The following is an 18,438-nucleotide window of genomic DNA, read 5'->3' as shown; positions in this document are numbered from 1 at the left end:
CATCATGATGATACGATCGTGAACAGTTCTTGCTGACAGAGGCATGTCTTTTATTCATTTGATTATCTTGTCTTTATCCGAAAAGTCGTCAAAAAGTTCATTGGCAACATCAAGTATGAAAGTTTTGGCATACTCCCCATCTGTGAATGGCTCTTTGTTTCTCACAATTGCTAAAGCACCAGCAAAGCTAGCCAAATTCCAGTCACCTTATTGGGTCCAAACATGGAGTTGCTACTGACTAGCTTGCACTCTGCACATTAGCCCTTGACATACTTTCTTTCTGCTATCCCCGGCCAGATATTTCGATGCAAATGTAGTATGGCGTGTGTCAAAGTGCCACTTTATATATGACCATTTCATCGATGCAATTTTATCATTGCATATTAGACACACTGCAGAACCTGCTCTCTCCACAAAGGCAAATTCCTCTGTTCATTCCTGCTGAAAAGTATGACACTCATCTTTTTTTCTTTTAGCCATCTTCTTCATCAAAAGGGTTTCTGCAATTAGCTAGCTGACTACTTGATTAAAAGGAGGGAAGTTTACTTCCTGACCTCACAACGACCCGTGTACCTTACGCATTATCCAATAAAAATTTGGTGTTGTCCCGGAGGACAGCTGTGATTGGCTCCAGCTACTCGCAACCATGAACATGAGCGGTAGGAAATGAATGGATTGGAATACATGAGAATGTTTTATATTTTTAACGTTACTATTTTTTTTTATTAAAGATTTGTCTGCGAGCCAGATGCAGCCATCAAAAGAGCCACATCGCAAGCCATAGGTTCCCGACCCCTGCTTTATATTTAGGTTGTTAGCACTTTTCCCAGCAATAATATTTTGAGTCTTTATTGTGTTATTAATATATGTTTATGGAGCATCATGGTTAGGGAATCTACTTTAAGATGATTATTTTTATTTAGTAGAGTGCCATTTTTCTTAAAATGATAGAAAGCAACTTTCAACTTTTCTTGTACCTTATTTGCTTCTCTTTGCCATGTTTTTTAGGCTCAACATATAAATTTAAGAAAACAACTTCTGCTTGCTTCTTTACTTCACCCCTCGCTTGTCAGTTTTTCTGAATTCTCCATTATATTAAAGCAAGACTTAACTCGGCTTGGTTGTTGGAAAATCCTGGCATCAGAAGAGGGTGAAAACTTGGCCCTGATCCAGTTAACTTTCATGATAACAGCCTTTCAGCTTCATTTTGTTGGTTTAATCTGATAACCAGAAGGAAAGGAACTACTTAAAAACATGTCAGCTTACTATCTAGTTTGGTTCACATGTCTAATGTGTAAAATTCTATCACCCATTGCTAGGATAAATGTCACATCTTGCAAAGACTAATCTTGTTCAACGGATGCACTTTTAAAATGTAAATCTAACTTGAAAACCAATCTGATAACAAAGACATGCCTGCAAAAGGATGATTCAGTTGTATCAATGTACTTGTCACTCAGACCTCAAACCCCTAAAAAATAATGTGATGGGGCTGGGTGGGTGTTAAAAACATGCAAAGTCTCGATAATAGGAAAACATTACCCACAAGATGAAAAGAAGAAGAAACATTATTTTTAACTTCCAGGCAAAAGATTGTCTAATAATTTTCTTAAAAACTTTTATTACATGAGTACAAAGAGACAAGCTGTCAACTGCCTGAAAAGTTAGTGAAACTTATGAAAGGTTTTATTTATCTCGGACTTTATTATTATTTCAAAATTGAGATTACACATATTGTCCTAACTCATTCTCAAATGATATATTTGAAATTGGAAATATACCTCTTCCTTTCTTCAAACATTGTGGTCAGTTTAGTACACGAGTGAGAACGAAGGGTTTTTCCTTAACTATATTTACAGAAAATGTATTCTATCTCCCCAACATTTCTCAGTTTCTTCTATTTTCTTGCTCCAGAATCTTTAATTATTTGTAAATATACTGCTCACAAAAATTAGGGGATATTTCAAAATGAATATGAAATGATAAAAAAAACGTGGCATTTGACTTTTATTTTCTTAAACAAGAACATCAGAAAAGCGAACAAGTCAAAGAAAATTGTTCAATTATGAAAAATGAGATGCAAAACCAACTTTTATTTCATTGGTGAAAATGCATTCTACAAAAGGCTGAAAGTACTGGAGTATCTGCACATTCCCTGTTCCCCTAATTTTTGTGAGCAGTGTATATTATAATTTTACCTGTAGAAGTCACTGGCCGTGTTCAGTAGCTTTAATGAAAAGTGATGCTTATTTTCTAGACCTTCTTTAATACTTCAATAAGACAGTTTAACTATGTCCAATTTTACTTAAGTAACTGTTCCTCTGAAAGCTAATTAAACAATTCTAAGATAAGAATATATTTAATAGTTTGCAAAGTCTAGCCCTTCAAAGCCACATTTGCCTAATTAATGCAACCAGCTTCTCCCTACCTCAGAAACCAGATCCATACATGCATTGTCAAAGAACAGTAGTAGTATTTGATATATTGGTCAGGGTACTCCACTATTCCCAGGGATTTAATTTTTTTTTATTATAAGCAATTAGGCTCTCTATTCTTACTTTGTAAATGTATAATTAATTGTTTTTCACCTGATTTTTTTCACATCTGCTTGACCTTAACTTGATTTTTTAGTGTGACAGAAAGAGAGGTTTTTATTCTTTCTTAACTTTCTTCCCTCTTTCTTTTTTTTCTTTCTTTCTTCCTTTTTTTCTTGTTACTTATCTAATTAAGTAGTTAAGAATTTAACTAAAGGACTTATTTTGTTTTGCTCTTTAATTTTTTGTTTGATTGGCTTATTCATTTAGTCTAGCTAGAAATTTTTTTATATAGACCTGTAAAAGAGCTCATATGTTATTGCTATTATTATAGTCATAGAATAACATTTCACCTTTTACATTTTTAAGAATTTTGTTAGAAGAATTCACATACAAATAAGTAACTTTTCATTCCTGTGTGTATTTAAAATGCAAACATAAGCCTGACTTGTGGTGGCACAGTGGATAAAGCATTGACCTAGAATGCTGAGGTTGCTGGTTTGAGATCCCAGGCTTGCCTGGTCAAGGCACATATGGGAGTTGATGCTTCCTGCTCCTCCTCCCTTCTCTCTCTTTCTCTCTTTATCCCTCTCTTCTAAAATGAATGTCTCTCTAAAAATGAATAAATAAAATCTAAAAAAACAAAAACAAAATGCAAACATAAAAAATATTAAATGAATTAGCTGTAATACTTTCTAAATCTATTTTAGAAAAGTGAGAAAATAATGTTAATATTTTATATTTGAAAGTTCTAGGGAAAACTAAAACACAACAACATCTGATAATAATTTTTTATTATTGACTGAATATGACTGAATGTATTCTTTTTTTAGGGGAGTAAAGTTTTTGGATTTTAAACTGGGCTTCCTGAAATTCAAGTGCCAAAATCTAAAGATATGAGTGCCTAGTAGTTGGAATCTTGGTCACCAGGAAAACTGGAGGGGTTCAATATTTTCGGAAAAGTGAAAACACATTCACTCATTTATTTTTCATTCATTTATTGAACACCTACTATATGGCAAGCCTTTTCTTAAAAACTGGAAATACAAACTGAAAATGAAAAATAATATACTGCTCACAAAAATTAGGGGATATTTTATAGCTTCATATTCATTTTGAAATATTTCTGTGAGAAGTATATAAAACTGTAAGGAGATTTTAGCCTGACCAGGGAGTGGCACAGTGAATAGAGCATCAGCCTGGGATCCTGAGGACCCGGGTTCAAAACTCTAAGTTCACCGTCTTGAGCATGGGTTCATAGACATGACCCCTTGGTCGCTGGCTTGAGCCCAAAGGTAACTGGCTTGAAGCTCAAAGTTGCTGGCTTGAGTCCAAGGTTGTTGGCTTGAGCAAGGGGTCACTCGCTCTACTGTAGCCCCTAGGTCAAGGCACATATCAGAAAACAATCAATGAACAACTAAGCTGCCGCAATGAAGAACTGATGTTTGTCATCTCTCTCTCTCTTGCTTTCTGTCCGTCTCTCTCTTTTTCTCTATCTCTCTTGACAAACAAACAAACAAACAAAGTGTAAGGAGATTGTCGTCTAGAGAAAGCAATATGATCACTTACTATGAACTGTTCTCTACCTGGAGTATGCTCTTCCACTCTTTTCTCTGGACTCCTTCCCACTCCACTCACACTGCCCCACGCCCTTCTTCTCTCCCCCTCACACTTTCCATCACCCTTTCATCTCCTATTTCTCCATCAGGTTTCAATTTAAACTTCATCTTCAGAAAGACCTTCTCCAACTCCATAAACATGGCTAAGTACACCAGCTGTAAACTCAACTTTTCCTTATAATGAAACCCAACAATTTTATTATGCCTGTGTTTAGAAATTAAAAGCAGAAAACATCTTGGTTTTTCTTTCTTTCTTTTTCTTTTTTTGCTACAATATACCCAATACCTTGCACATTTACATGCCCATGAAATGTGCTCAATAAATACTTTTTGAATTAACAAATGAGTATTACAGTTCAACATTTACAGAGACTAAAGTATATTTATTTAATAGTTAAGTTGACTTAAATAGAAAATAATTTTTGAAGCTGAAATTTTTGGGTGAGATTCAGAAATCTTTACAGGTTCCCACTGATAATATACATCCCTGGTATAAAATTTTGATTCAGTTAAAATTGTGATAATTAAATTAGACACTACTAATTATGGAAAACTAAAGGCACAAATATTGGAGCTAGTTTTATGTCATGTTTGTAATTACAATATGCCTTATTTGGGGGGAGGCTGTTCGCCCACTTAGTCTCACACATAAGGAACCACAAAAGTCAACAGCTTTAATGCATTAAGCATGCATTTTACTATAAAAAGTGGGGTGCTAAAATGTCCAAAAAGGCACATGGAAGCTGCTCCACCAAATTCTGAATATGAGAGTCCCTTAAAACCTATTAAACTTAAATTAGATAAAGTAAGCCTTTATGGATGCTTTTCATAGTTAGTGTCTTCAGAATTTTTATTAACTTAAACAAAAAGTCTTATCATGCTGTGGGGCATACACAAAAAGACATCAAATTTAACAGAACATTTAAAAACATTTTGAAACATTACCACTCCATATGCCAGAGGGCATACTGCAGTATTATAGTGAATTGTTGGAAGCGTGGTTTCCCTGTAAGATTTTTTTATACTAATAATGATATTTAAACAGACAATCTGTTCAAGACTTCTGTCAGCTCAATTATTATACTCTAGTCTAATGTAAGCATAACAAATTTATTTCTGTGAACAGAAGTATTTTTCTGTAGAAAGAAGGTGTTTGTAAGCATTACCACATGGTCCTTGCTGTCTGAGTGCAGTAAGACACTCGTTTTTTTAAAATTAGAAAACAAAGGCAATGCATAGACTAGAGAGAAGTAGTATTGAGTTTTGTTATATAAATATGTTTTGAGGATTTTTATATTGCTTTTAACTTAAGGCACAGAAGGTAGATGATGTGGTATAAAAGTAATTCCTCTTTTATATAATAAAAACTATCTGCTTGAAAGTTAAAAGTATGCCTCATCACATACACATACACATACACACGTACATAACACACAGAGCGCTTCAGCAAAGGGAGAAGCTTAGTGGTTGAGGCATTTAAAAATATCTGTGACCTACTTGACCATGTTATATAAAATGTTTGATAGCCCAGAAAACAATGATTGATCATTTAATTATAATTTAGAGCCCCCCCCCCCCCCGCCAAATAAGTGCTAAAATTCTTAAAACCAGAAAAAACAAATCAAATTTTTAGAAATACTGGATGGAGTATTTACACAGTCCCTGATCCTGTAATTTTTGTGAGCAGTGTATTTATTTTAAATATTTTCATAACAGACATGTGACTATGGCTACTCAATATTTTATTCAATTGCCAAAAAACTATCATAACCTATTCAATAGGATTTATTCAAATACAGCAATGTATTTATTTAACCTATTACTTATTTTTAATTCTTATATTATTATTTACTATTTTATTGTTTCATTTTTTTAGCCTTTTTTATTGAGAAACAAAATTTAATGGGGTGACATAGATCAATAAGAGTATGTAGGTTTCAGGTGAACATCTCTATAGCATTTGAACTACTGACTGTGATGTGTGCACATCTCCCAAAGTCAAATCATTTTTCGTCACCATATAATTATGTCTCTTTACTCCCCTCCTCTCACCCCCTAACTTCTTTTTAACTCTGGTGTCTATATCTCCTCCATCATTACTTACTTAGAAAAACAAACAAAATAACTTTATTCCAACAGGTGATGAGATGCCCATGATTTCCACAAATCTCCTTGTATCACGTTCTTTCATGCATGCTTTTATTGTTGAATGCAATCTGAAATAATTCATTATATCATTGGGTATCATATTAAATGCCTATATTTATTACTTTATAGAATTTATTGCCCTTTAAAGAAACACACAAATATTTTTCTGTTAAATGTAAAAGCAAAGAGGTGCTGTGGTCAGATGGTTGTCAGGGCCATCAACAGCATACAATGTTTATCATCCTAAGGCTTGACATGAGAAGACTGACTTCTAGCAGATCCTTGGAACAACTATTATCTGGAAGACCTAGGAGAAAGAAAAAATACAAAGGAATAAAGAAACCAAAAAAACAAGCCACTTTTACATAGCCATTAACTACAGAGAATATGGTTTATGTTTTTATAAATAAATCATTTGAAACATGATGGAGAGGGGAGGTCAGAAGCAGTGACAAATGCCTCAAATGGGAGCTTAGAGAGGGGCACACAGTATGGACTGTAGAAACAGGCTCATTATTTCTTTTTTATGTTTTAAAGCTTTAAAACTACAATGAATCTCCTTTTCATTTTTTCTTTTTTTTTTTCTTTTTTGTATTTTTCTGAAGCTGGAAACGGGGAGAGACAGCCAGACTCCCACATGCTCCCGACCAGGATCCACCCGGCACGCCCACCAGGGGCAACGCTCTGCCCACCAGGGGGCGATGCTCTGCCCCTCTGGGGCGCCGCTCTGCCGCGACCAGAGCCACTCTAGCGCCTGGGGCAGAGGCCAAGGAGCCATCCCCAGCGCCCGGGCCATCTTTGCTCCAATGGAGCCTTGGCTGCGGGAGGGGAAGAGAGAGACAGAGAGGAAGGAGGGGGTGGTGGAGAAGCAAATGGGCGCTTCTCCTATGTGCCCTGGCCGGGAATCGAACCCGGGTCCCCCGCACGCCAGGCCAACGCTCTACCGCTGAGCCAACCGGCCAGGGCCTCCTTTTCATTTTTTCTTTATCTAAGACCCCCTCACCTGAAATGTCCTTACTCTGCTCTAGTGTCCAGATTTCAGAAATATACTTCATCATCTTTTGCTATGAACCAAAAAGTTTATATAGAATAATTTGAAAATTAATGCTAAGTACATCCTTCAGAGATAAATCATTTCTACTTCAGCAATCCCAGACTACAAGATATTCTTACAAGTTCTAAAAATTCTTAGACCTATTCATCAAGAAAACCTTTCTGTCTAATCACTGAAGATATTAGTTTGATTCCTTCTGTGAAGAAAATATACACTAACAATTTTTTGGTTGTTTTCATACATTTGATCAATATATCCAGCTAATTTCAGTAAATATGGTGGCTTAAAATAAATATTTTCTTCAGTATTTTATAGGTTTTATTTATAGCTGCTCAACCCTTTATCTATTCAGAGGAAAAGTCTCAATACATATTTACTTTAAAATTAATATATTCTATCTATGATATAATAGCCCTAAAAACAACCTAATTAGAAGTAGTGTTTAAGTAGTCAAATATAGGATACCACAATTTGGTTAAGAGTGGCAACAATAAGTAAATGAATAAATAAACAAATAGCAGTTTCTGAAATTCAATCTTCACTCTACTCAACCCGTTCAGAATGGAATGTGTGCTGCAAATTTAAAACATGGCCTCCTAGAAAATATCAAAATTAATGAAAAATTTTATAAATTTCGTGGAGATGCTGAACTCATCAAAATAATCAGGTATAAAGTTACTGTAGCCTTAGAGGTAACTTTTACTAAAAATTACATACAGGAAATATTTCACTAAGAAAACCCTAAATAAGAACAAAAATCTATGTTATTGGCTTTGGGTAGTCAAAGCAAAGATTATCCTCGATAAATAAGAAGTGGAGGAGGATGATTACAATGCACTTTCTAAAATAGCACATTGATATATGTCTTCAGGTCAAACTTGAAATTCCCCTTCCTCACAAATAAATAAGCCAGGCTTTAAAACTACTTCTCATTAAGCTTTTGGCTTAGGCCTGGGGGTCCTTAGCCAATTTCAGAAGATCTGCTTTATCCTCTTTGGAGCCAGCAGGAAGCCCCGCAGCAGGGGAGTCTGTGATGGCGCATGCTCATCTGGCATCCTTGGCACACTTCTTGCCAGTGTCGTCCATGGCTCAGACACAGACGAAATGGGCTGCCATGGACTGACTCTAAGGATTACCTGAACAAGGTCACCTAATTCAGGAGAATGCTTTAATGTGTTTCTGTATTTGTAGTCATAACCTAGAACAGGGGTCGGGAAACTTTTTGGCTGAGAGAGCCATGAACGCCACATATTTTAAAATGTAATTCCGTGAGAACCATATAATGACCCGTGTACGTTACGCATTATCCAATAAAAATTTGGTGTTGTCCCAGAGGACAGCTGTGATTGGCTCCAGCCACCCGCAACCATGAACATAAGCAGTAGGATATGAACAAATTGTAATACATGAGAATGTTTTATATATTTTTTTGAGAATGTTTTATATTTTTAACATTATTATTATTATTTATTAAATATTTGTCTGTGAGCCAGATGCAGCCATCAAAAGAGCCATATCTGGCTCACGAGCCATAGGTTCCCAACCCCTGGCCTAGAAAGACAAATTCAACTGCTTTCACTTTACTTTCCTACAAGGTACTTCTCTTAATGTTTATGTTTTCTCTTTTTTTTTAATGTAATAATTTCCTCCAGGCTGACTGGGTTTTAAGTTTGTTGTGAATTTGATAAAGTCTCTCCATTTTTTGTGTTTCTATATTGTACACCTTCTGTGTGTTACTCTTGCTGTAGTTCTACACTCTGGATTTTAAAGCCTCAGAGAAAATCATGGCTAAGTTACTACTGTTGGCTCTGTTTAAAATATTCCGTCAGCGGGAACACAGCACAGATAACTCACTTGAACGTGGCTCTCATAAACCCTTAAATACCTTTCTATTTAAATGATGGGTTTTAAAAAAACCAATGACACTTATTTTACTTAACTTCAGCCTCATTTGGAGGAAGATAAGGAAATTTATTCTCAAACCATCACTTGCATTTTATTGTGTTTACCTGACTGCTAAAACTGGGAAAAATTAGTCTGAGATTTAGAAAAAGCAACCAAGTAATTTATTCCCAAATCTTACCCACAATGACTAGACTGTGCCCCACCCACCAAAAAATTCTCCCAAAAAATAAACAAAAATATTGTTTTAGAACAGTAGAAAATGTGCAAGTTTACAGTCACATTTTCTGTGTGAATCAAATCCCTGGGTAAGTGAATTTTGTTAAGCGGTTTAATATCATTACACTTCAGTTTCCTTATCTATAAAATGGAAATGACACCGCCTTCATGGGATTGCTGTGAGAATTACAGCATGAGGGGAGAACTCTGATACTTGGCACACAACGCACCTTCAATATATGGGTGCTATTACTGTTAGGAGCTATTATTCCTCTTTCTGCTCATGATATGGACAGTGATTGAGTAATAGACCAAGGTATTAATGGTGACTGTGTAGAAAAACTTTGGATTCTATGGCAATGTCATGGTTATAGAAATTAAGATATAAAACTTTCTTATCCTTTTGTGAGTCTCAATGGAAAAGAAAGAGCTGAGAGTGTTGAGGGTTAAGGATCAGGGCAGTGATGGTTTAATTACCCAGCTGGACTGGATGGTTGAGGACAACCATCTCCTTTTCCTTCTTAACCCATAAACCCTAGAACCTGTGCCTCTTTGCATGAGCTTTATCCGTTCATGAAGCAGTTAAGATCTCCCACAACAGGTCCCAGTTGGCACCTCTAGCAATAATTGTCACTAAATAACTCTTTTGTCCTGCCCCCCTTCCATGCCTTTCTGTCCTTTCACTAACAGTAATAAACATCTTTATTATTTATTATGATTATGTTTTATTTCTTTAAGCAAAATATTCTGACATCCTGCATAGAGTTACATTTAAACCCTAAGTTCCACTACTTTATTAATGATTGTGTGGTTGTTGTGTTTTTATTTTTTCCTTGAGGGAATTTTGCCTCTGAAAAGCATATGGCAAAGGGGCAAGACAACACATGAGTCACAGGACACATGGGAACAAACAACCAAACAGCCAGACGTGAAGACAGACAGTGTCACAACAACTACAGAGGCTGATAGTTTCTGGGCTTCTGAAGTAGATTTTTTTTTTAAACTAGGCAAACCACAGCTTCTTGTGTGGTTACTGTGTAGCTAAAGGCCATGTCTCTTCTATCACATGATCTAACATAGAGCTGGAGTACTTCCAGTGAGCAGGTGCTAACGGACCCCAAAAAGTAGTTTTTAAAAGAGACAATAGAGGGGGTCAGAAAGACACCTCTAGCTCTTGTCTTGGAATGATATGCTTTTGAAATAGAAGGAAACCCAGGTTCCCCAGAAAATGACTATCAAAGTTGAACAGATATCCCAGTACCTGAGCAGGGCACAACTTACCCACAATTTATCTTAATTGAGCACTTACTGTGTGCCAGGTACTCTGTACTGCCACAGCTTTGTCTGTGTAAATTCTGCTGTTTCTTTCCATCTCAAGGAATTATCACTTAGGAAGGCTTTTACTTCCTGTCCCGGCCAGATCAAATCCTCCTTTTATACACACAGGTAATACTATGAATCTCTCTTCCACAACTCTTACCATACTAAATTTTACATTTACTTATGTTCTTCTTTGAATAGCACCAGTCTCCTCTACCAAGGTTAGCACCGTGAGACTGTGCCTGACTTTGGTCATCACTGTACCCACAGTGTGTAGCAGGCACTCAAATATATTTGTTAACAACTGCAGGTCTTTATGTTGCCTGCAAACTTACATGCTCTGAAAGTGATAGCTCAGCTGACTTGGCTTGGGCTCAGCTGAGATGAAGTAAGTAGATATTGAAGAATAGTGCATATTTACTCCTTAGGGAGATAGAAATTACCCACACCAATGGTGAGTTGGTAAACCAGCTCTCTAAAAGCTGGAACTTTAATCCTTCATCTGCCTATACCTTCACTATAAATAAGAATAAGAACAGGTAGAAATAACCTCAGTGGGCCCTAATACAAGGGAGCAGAAGTATTGGAAATTTGCCTAAACAGGTTATTTGCTTCACACTTATTATTTATTCATTTCCTCACCATCGAACCAGCGACTTCTCTTTAGATTTTTGCAATGCCTAATATTTTACTTTTCAGTTGTGTATTTTATTTTATTATTATTATTTATTTTTTTTTTTTTTTTTGTATTTTTCTGAAGCTGGAAACCAGAAGAGACAGTCAGACAGACTCCCGCATGCACCCAACCGGGATCCACCCTGCACGCCCACCAGGGGCGGACGCTCTGCCCACCAGGGGGCGATGCTCTGCCCCTCCGGGGCGTAGCTCTGCCATGACCAGAGCCACTCCAGCGCCTGGGGCAGAGGCCAAGGAGCCATCCCCAGCGCCCGGGCCATCTTTGCTCCAATGGAGCCTTGGCTGCGGGAGGGGAAGAGAGAGACAGAGAGGAAGGCAGGGGGAGCGGAGAAGCAAATGGGCGCTTCTCCTATGTGCCCTGGTCAGGAATCGAACCCGGGTCCCCCGCAGGCCAGGCCGATGCTCTACCGCTGAGCCAACCGGCCAGGGCCTCAGTTGTGTATTTTAGGTTAACATTTATTCAGCAATTACATTTGTTGAAAATATCTATAGGAGCTGGAGATATAAATCTTTAAAAATGGTTAGTTTTAATCATTTGAAACTCTCACATGAATATGACGAAAAATTAACATTGATTTTTGCTAATTAAAAGCACCAGAAGCCAATTATCTAAATGATTATTTTTTTTCTTAAAAGCTGTTGCCTTGGGAGGCTCTCTATGTATTACAATATTTCTAACATTTACCAGAGTCTCTGAAGCTTTCAATAACCTCCATGTCAACAAATCTTTGAGTCTGACATTGAAAGAGGATTGATTCCTGGGTACTACCAGTATCACATGGAGCCAAGTCTAGACTACAGCTTGAGTTGAGTGTTAACCTGGTGGACACTCCTGGGAACAAATGAGACCCACCTCCCAATAATGGGAGATACATCTCCCAGACACACTGAGGATTCAGTGCCATACACTGACATGTGTTGAAGCCTCTAGCACAGGCATGTACTCAAAAAACCTTCATTTGTTTCACTATAAACTGAAATATATGAAACAAGACCTCTCTAAAAGACCTTACGGTTGAGAACATATTTTATAATAGGTACGAGTCTGAAGCAGTAAATGGGGGCAGATATGACAACAGAGTCTTTGATGTCGACAGAGAGTCACACTGGAAAATAGTCATCCTTCAGAAGCTGAAATCCACCCACACTGGAAATTGTCACTAACGTGACAACTGACACTAACTACCCTTGCCTAGGAATAACACACACTCTGAGTTGTAAAGTTTGTCTTGTTCTTTGACTCTTATAATAATAAGAGGTCAAGGGCCAGAGACAGTGAAATTTACAGTTCTAATAAAGTCAGGTAAAATACATTAGAACTACGCTGGGTAAAATATGCTAAACAAATGCAGACACTAAAACCATGGGAAGTTATGTGGTCCAGATTTTAAAAGTCTAGAAAATCATTATTCTTCTGATATTCTCAATCTATATCAGGATAGCCTCTTGGCTTTGAAATATTTTATATCTATTCTGAGGGATTAGGCACTTCCTCCTTCACTTAATCACACTACTCGGCTTGTGATAAAAATCATCTGCAGCCTGACCAGGCAGTGGTGCAGTGGATAGAGCGTCAGACTGGGATGCAGAGGACCCAGGTTCAAGACCCCAAGGTCGCCGGCTTGAGCGCGGGCTCATCTGGGTTGAGCAAAAAGCCCACCAGCTTGAACCCAAGGTCTCTGGCTCCAGCAAGGGGTTACTTGGTCTGCTGAAGGCCTGCGGTCAAGGCACATATGAGAAAGCAATCAATGAACAACTAAGGTGTTGCAACGCGCAATGAAAAACTGATGATTGATGCTTCTCATCTCTCTCCGTTCCTGTCTGTCTGTCCCTGTCTATCCCTTTCTCTGACTCACTCTCTGTCTATGTAAAATAAATAAATAAATAAATAAATAAATAAATAAATAAAAGAAAAAAATCATCTGCAAATAGCTCATTAACCAAATACAATATATTTTTGCTTTGTGATCATTTACTTCATTGGGTATGCTAAAGTATTAGCTGTTGTTTTGCAAGAAAATATAGAGCTGTGGTCATTTCTCAAAAGATGAATATTTGCTTTACATAAAGCTGTAAAATAATAAAGGTTTCCATAGATGTCCAAGTCCTGAATCTGGGCATATGTTCCGTTTACATGGAAAAAGGAGACTTTATGGATGTAAAAAGAAAGATGTAAAGATTAAGACCTGAAATGGGTAGATTAACCCGGGTTATTTAGGTAGACCCCACCTAATCCCATGAGTCCATAAAAGCAGAGAATATTTCCGAGCTGAGGTCAGAGTGAGAAGGAGATGTGATTATAGACAGGTTAGAAAAATGAGCCTGACCTGTGGTGGCGCAGTCAGTGGATAAAGCGTCAACCTGGAATGCTGAGGTCACCAGTTCGAAACCTGCACTTGTCTGGTCAAGGCACATATGGGAGTTGATGCTTCCTGCTCCTCCCCCCCCCCTCTCTCTCTCCTCTTTAAAATTAATAAATAAAAAATTTTAAAAAAAAGAAAGAAAAATATGATTTGAGGAAGTAATCCGCTGTTGACGTTTTTGAAGATGGAGGAACAGACCCGTGCCCCAAGGGATGTGACCAGCCCTCGAAGCTGGAAACAAATTTTCTCCTGGAGTCTCTATAAAGAAATGCAGCCCTACCAACATCCTAGTTTTAGCTTGGTGAAACCTGTATCAGACTCCTGATCTATAGAACCATAAGATAGTAAACTCGTGTTGTTTTAAGCCGCTGAATGTCTTTACATTTGTTATAGAAGCAATAGAAAATGAAGGCAGCTATGATTAAATGTCTGCCCCCACTGCTTTCTTTACATGCCTTTTTTTTTTTGTACACACCTACCTTTTCCTTCAATGCCAAATAATATTATACTCTTTTAAAAGACATCTTATATGACAATTAAACTCAATACATGTCGTGGCAACAATGCATGTAATTAAATTCAATCAACCATAATACAAATAGCTATGACAAGTTCGTGCGTGCTCAGGCAATGACAGCTACATTACAACGGCCATCTCACTGACAGTGACTATAGGATTGTGAGATGTGCTCCAATTTCAGAAATGTTAAAATGCAAACAAACAGAACCTATGAAATATGGAAGACAGGAAATTTGCTTTTCGGATCTTCACAATTCCCACTGCTTCCTACCACCAACTTCCTCTGCTCACTAGCATGACTTGCCTGACCTCTGGGGTCCCTGGTTAAATCTCTCAGTTTCCTCTTTTGTAGACAGGAAAAATGATAACCATTCCAAAGGATCATAATAAGGGTGAAATTACATTATAAATATGGAGACCTGTGGCTATTACAGATTATCGTGCAGATGACCAAGGTGCCCTAAGGCTGCTAGTTATCAGATTGGGATCTATAGTACCATTTATTCTTTTCCCTGTCCTCTTCAATCCACGTCCAATAGGGCCTTAGATCTTCCCATATATCTTTTCTTTTTCCTCTGCCCAGTCCACATGCTAATGCTTAATTATTTTAATAGCCTCCTAATGATACTAACTCTAGCTGCTTTTTCTCTTCTTCTCCTGTCAGTTTTACAAAACCAAAATCTTGTCTATGTCTGTCTTTCTTGACAAGCAACTACAAATTTTTAGTAGTTCTAAATTTTGATTGAAAAAGCACAAATTCCTTAGCCTGAAAGGTATTAGATAATTTTTAAAAAGATGTCTTTTTAAAGGCCCATAGCAATGTTGTTCTCCACAAACACACCATAAACCCTGCGTGCCTTTACTGAGAGCATTCTCTCTTTACTCTTCTATGCATAGTTAAGTACTAGGAGTTAGAATGGAGCTGAAAATCCATCTCAAACATGAAGCCTTTATTAACCAATGTAGGCCTTGATTGTTGCTCTCTCTGACCCCCTTGAATCACATGTCAAATGCCTCTGAATTTTCTGACTTATCTAACATTGTTCCTTAAATCATGCAAGATGGCAAGCCCTGGCAGGTTGGCTCAGTGGTAAAGTGTCGGCCTGGCGTGCAGAAGTCCTGGGTTTGATTCCCGGCCAGAGCACACAGGAGAGGCACCCATCTGCTTCTCCACCCCTCCCCCTCTCCTTCCTCTCTGTCTCTTTCTTCCCCTCCCACAGCCAAGGCTCTATTGGAGCAAAAAGTTGGCCCAGGCACTGAGGATGGCTCCATGGCCTCTGCTTCAGGTGCTAGAATGGCTCTGGTTGCAACAGAGCAACATCCCAGATGGGCAGAGCATCGTCCCCTGGTGGGCATGCCAGGTGGATCCTAGTTGGGTGCATGCGGGAGTCTGTCTGACTGCCTCCCCATTTCTAACTTCAGAAAAATACAAAAAAGAAAAAAAGAAAAAAGAAAATCATGCAAGATGGCAATTGTTAATGATTATGAAAATCTTCCCAGGTGTTTTATTATCTTTTAACTCTGTTATGTTTACTGCTGTATTGTCAGTTTACTGATGCATTTCATTTTGTCTGAAACACCAGTCCCTTCCATGCAAACTGTCTAAATCCTACTCACCTATCAAGGGGCAGCTCAAGTTTTCCACGTCTCCTAAGAACTTCACCATTTTAGCGTACGCCATACGTAACCACTGTTTGAATCATTAATTTGGACACGAGTTTGTTCGGTGCCATATCTCTGTTTATCTAGTTGATGTGTGTAACTCATAGTTTTTCCTTCAACCAAATTTCAAGTACGTACTTCAAGACAGGAAACTTTATCATATTTTTTGAATATTAGAGCTCTACTCCTGCCATATACTTGCTGTATGGCGTTGGGAAAGACACTCAATTCCTAAAAGTTCAATTTTTTTATTTTCAAAATGAAGAAATTATATGACAATAGACCTATCAAAGTACCTGCCATACAGTAAATCCTCATTAAATGTTTATTGTTTGTGTAATATTAGTTTATAAGCTTCTATCCTATCCCATTCCCACCACTCTGTCATGTATACATAAAGGCTACTTGTTGAACTAATTATTTTATCCCTAAACTGGTGTGATTCTAATCTTTGGAATGGTTTGTTGCTCACCACAATGACCACAACTAATGATACGCTATCCAGAGACAAACACTCCCAGAGGTTGGTATTTTGCTAGTAAGATACTGAAGAAAAACAGTGTCACCTTTTGATCCTGCACCTTGTATTTTTGGCCTATAATAACACTTGCTTCCTTAATAAGAGTTTTGTGATGTTTAAATGGGATAAATTATGTAAAAGTGTTTTATATATTTTATAACATACTATTAACATATATTATTCCAATGTCCTTATTTACAATTTTTTTTAATTAAACTGCTTTCACAATCACAGTAAAAGCGACTACATACATACCATGTTCAAAGATTGCTCATTTATCCATTCACAGTATTTGTCAACAAATATTTACTGATGTTCTATTACGGGCAGAGTAACTGTGCCAGTCAACAAAACTCACATGATCCTTTTTTCCTTCTTCCCTTTTGCCTTAAACCATCCTGTTTATCAACTGAACGTTTTACGTTTCTGCACACGGGACCGGATGGGGTGGAGAAAGAAGCTGAGTAGGTGACACTGGAGGGGACTCATCTGTATGACGAACCCTGTTGTACCATGTGAACCGCAAGAGCTGTATTTATAGTGTCGTGTTCTTCTAGAGATGAAAAGTCTTGGCCCCAGAAAGCAAGGCCAAATTATAAAAAAGTCTGAAATCAGAAGAAAACCACCAAAAGGTATTCTTTTTTAAAAAAGTATACCTACTAAAGACTCTGACCACATAACATTATGACTCATAGTAATATGGTCCTCGGTGATCCACTGTGACTTATTTTTCAAGCATGATAATTATCTTTCCTGCTTAAATTAAGTTTTCTTTTTTTTTATTTCCAAAACAATTTTTTTAAAAAACCCTTGAGGCTCTGTTGGATTTTTATTCCTCTGTTTAATGTAAATAAGATTAAATACTCAATGAGCCTTTCAAGTCTCACATGAGATCTGGTTACACTTTTGTAATACAGGATGTATTTTGAATTCCCATTCTTTATCATTTTAGGAAAGAATAAAAACATTTTTTAATAGCAAGTTTGCTATAAAGTAGAATTTTTAAAGCTATGCTACAAAAATGCTAATTCAATGTATTTACACTGAGCCATTAAAGATAAGCAAAGGAAGAGAGAGAAGGAGGGAAAGAGAAAAGTCTATGAAATACCTTTATTGCCTTGAGTTAAATATTACCTTCTTTCAAAACCAATATCAGTTTCATAGTGAATGAGTTTTGACATGTGCAAGATTGTGGTTAAATTTAAGTAAAAATGGCCTGGCTTGAGGCTGAGAATCTTCTGAGATGCTAACCACTTAGATATTCCTTTTTTTATTATTATTCAGTTTAGAGAAGAGAGACAGAGAGCAATAGAGAGAGAGAAAAAGAAGGACCAGGAAGCATCAACTCCCATATGTGCCTTGACTGGGCTAGCATGGGGTTTTGAACCGGAGACCTCAGCATTCCAGGTCAACGCTTGATCCACTGCGCCACCGCAGGTCAGGCTAGATCAGGGGTCCCCAAACTACGGCCCCGCGGGCCATGCGGCCCCCTGAGGCCATTTATCCGGCCCCTGCCGCACTTCTGGAAGGGGCACCTCTTTCATTGGTGGTCAGTGAGAGGAGCATAGTTCCCATTTAAATACTGGTCAGTTTGTTGATTTAAATTTACTTGTTCTTTATTTTAAATATTGTATTTGTTCCCGTTTTGTTTTTTTTACTTTAAAATAAGATATGTGCAGTGTGCATAGGGATTTGTTCATAGTTTTTTTTATAGTCCGGCCCTCCAATGGTCTGAGGGACAGTGAACTGGCCCCCTGTGTAAAAAGTTTGGGGACCCCTGGGCTAGATATTCTTAATACTTAATACTCCAAGAAAGAAGTTGTGAGGATTAGAGATAATACAGTCAGCACTGCAGAAAGTAATATATTATAATCAAGTGGT

This window comes from Saccopteryx leptura, chromosome 3 (genome assembly GCF_036850995.1).
Source record: "Saccopteryx leptura isolate mSacLep1 chromosome 3, mSacLep1_pri_phased_curated, whole genome shotgun sequence".
NCBI classification, from domain to species: domain Eukaryota; kingdom Metazoa; phylum Chordata; class Mammalia; order Chiroptera; family Emballonuridae; genus Saccopteryx; species Saccopteryx leptura.
Note: the sequence above shows the minus strand (reverse complement) of the source record.